Source organism: Montipora foliosa, chromosome 4 (assembly GCF_036669935.1).
Source record: "Montipora foliosa isolate CH-2021 chromosome 4, ASM3666993v2, whole genome shotgun sequence".
Lineage (NCBI taxonomy): Eukaryota > Metazoa > Cnidaria > Anthozoa > Scleractinia > Acroporidae > Montipora > Montipora foliosa.
Window position 1 is genome coordinate 24,729,004 of NC_090872.1, and position 2,500 is coordinate 24,731,503.

The 2,500-nt window shown below is 34.6% G+C and overlaps 1 protein-coding gene across 2 annotated transcripts in view; it reads right to left on the reverse strand.

Annotated features, from left to right (window-relative positions):
* LOC138000413 (uncharacterized) overlaps positions 1-2,500 on the reverse strand; it is a 43,777-nt gene that overhangs the window by 40,078 nt on the left and 1,199 nt on the right. The window lies entirely within an intron of this gene.

Below are 2,500 nucleotides of genomic sequence, written 5' to 3' on the forward strand. Positions count from 1 at the left end.
ATTTGTTAATTTAAACACGGGCAAGTTATTTTGTCAGTTAACTTTCAGGCTACCGAGATGCAACTTGGTTTGCTTGGCATACACTTTTCTCAACAGCAACGGTGAAGTGGTTCTTTTCTGATTTTAAAGCAAATCATTTTTAAGTTTTATACTTATGGAACTCGATAACTGAGGAATAAAATTCAAAAGCTATTACACCTTCGAACATCTGCTTCCCTAATTCTCCGGTTAAACATGAAACGTTAGTGATGTATTGGTGTATTTGTTAATTTAAACACAGGCAAATTATTTCTTAACTTTCAGGCTATCGAGATATAACTTGTTTTGCCTGGCATACACTTTTCTCAACAGCAACGGTGAATTGGTTCTTTTCTGAATTTAAAGCAAACCATTTTTAAGTTTTATACTCATGGAACTCGATAACTGAGGAATAAAACTCAACAGCTATTACACCTTCGAACATCATTCTCCAGTTAAACATGAAACGTTAGTGATGTATTGGTGTATTTGTTAATTTAAACACAGGCAAATTATTTCTTAACTTTCAGGCTACCGAGATATAACTTGTTTTGCTTAGCATACACTTTTCTCAACAGCAACGGTGAAGTGGTTCTTTTCTGATTTTAAAGCAAACCATTTTTAAGTTTTATACTCATGGAACTCGATAACTGAGGAATAAAACTCAACCGCTGTTACACCTTCGAAAATAATTCTCCGGTTAAACATGAAACGTTAGTGATGTATTGGTATATTTGTTAATTTAAACACAGGCAAATTATTTTGTCAGTTAACTTTTAGGCTACCGACTGAGATGCAACTTGTTTTGCCTGGCATACACTTTTCTCAACAGCAACGGTGAATTGGTTCTTTTCTGATTTTAAAGCAATTCATTTTTAAGTTTTATACTCATGAAACTCGATAACTGAGGAATAAAACTCAACAGCTATTACATCTTCGAACATCTGCTTCCCTAATTCTCCGGTTAAACATAAAACGTTAGTGATGTATTGCTGTATTTGTTAATTTAAACACAGGCAAATTATTTCTTAACTTTCAGGCTACCGCGATATAACTTGTTTTGCCTGGCATACACTTTTCTCAACAGCAACGGTGAAGTGGTTCTTTTCTGATTTTAAAGCAAACCATTTTTAAGTTTTATACTCATGGAACTCGATAACTGAGGAATAAAACTCAACCGCTGTTACACCTTCGAAAATAATTCTCCGGTTAAACATGAAACGTTAGTGATGTATTGGTATATTTGTTAATTTAAACACAGGCAAATTATTTTGTCAGTTAACTTTTAGGCTACCGACTGAGATGCAACTTGTTTTGCCTGGCATACACTTTTCTCAACAGCAACGGTGAATTGGTTCTTTTCTGATTTTAAAGCAATTCATTTTTAAGTTTTATACTCATGAAACTCGATAACTGAGGAATAAAACTCAACAGCTATTACATCTTCGAACATCTGCTTCCCTAATTCTCCGGTTAAACATAAAACGTTAGTGATGTATTGCTGTATTTGTTAATTTAAACACAGGCAAATTATTTCTTAACTTTCAGGCTACCGCGATATAACTTGTTTTGCCTGGCATACACTTTTCTCAACAGCAACGGTGAAGTGGTTCTTTTCTGATTTTAAAGCAAACCATTTTTAAGTTTTATACTCATGGAACTCGATAACTGAGGAATAAAACTCAACCGCTGTTACACCTTCGAAAATAATTCTCCGGTTAAACATGAAACGTTAGTGATGTATTGGTATATTTGTTAATTTAAACACAGGCAAATTATTTTGTCAGTTAACTTTTAGGCTACCGACTGAGATGCAACTTGTTTTGCCTGGCATACACTTTTCTCAACAGCAACGGTGAATTGGTTCTTTTCTGATTTTAAAGCAATTCATTTTTAAGTTTTATACTCATGAAACTCGATAACTGAGGAATAAAACTCAACAGCTATTACATCTTCGAACATCTGCTTCCCTAATTCTCCGGTTAAACATAAAACGTTAGTGATGTATTGCTGTATTTGTTAATTTAAACACAGGCAAATTATTTTGTCAGTTAACTTTCAGGCTACCGAGATGCAACTTGTTTTGCCTGGCATACACTTTTCTCAACAGCAACGGTGAATTGGTTCTTTTCTGATTTTAAAGCAAACCATTTTTAAGTTTTATACTTATGGAACTCGATAACGGAGGAACTGGGAAATTTAGAATGCCCAATTGTATCTGTGTAAAATTTCATTCCGGGCTAATTGATTTCCCAGCATCTCACAGGGAGGCACATTCAATATTAATCAATTTCCTAGCTGCTATCATGATATCCTGATATCATGAAATTGAACCTAACAGCAATTATTTTACCTTAACGTTTGAGCGTGAGCCTGTATACCGGGAAGGCTTCCAGCACCGAATTCCCCGACGTCAACATTGTTTACTGCCTCCATAACTCGTTTGAAAACATGAATACAGAAATCCATGACATTCAGACGA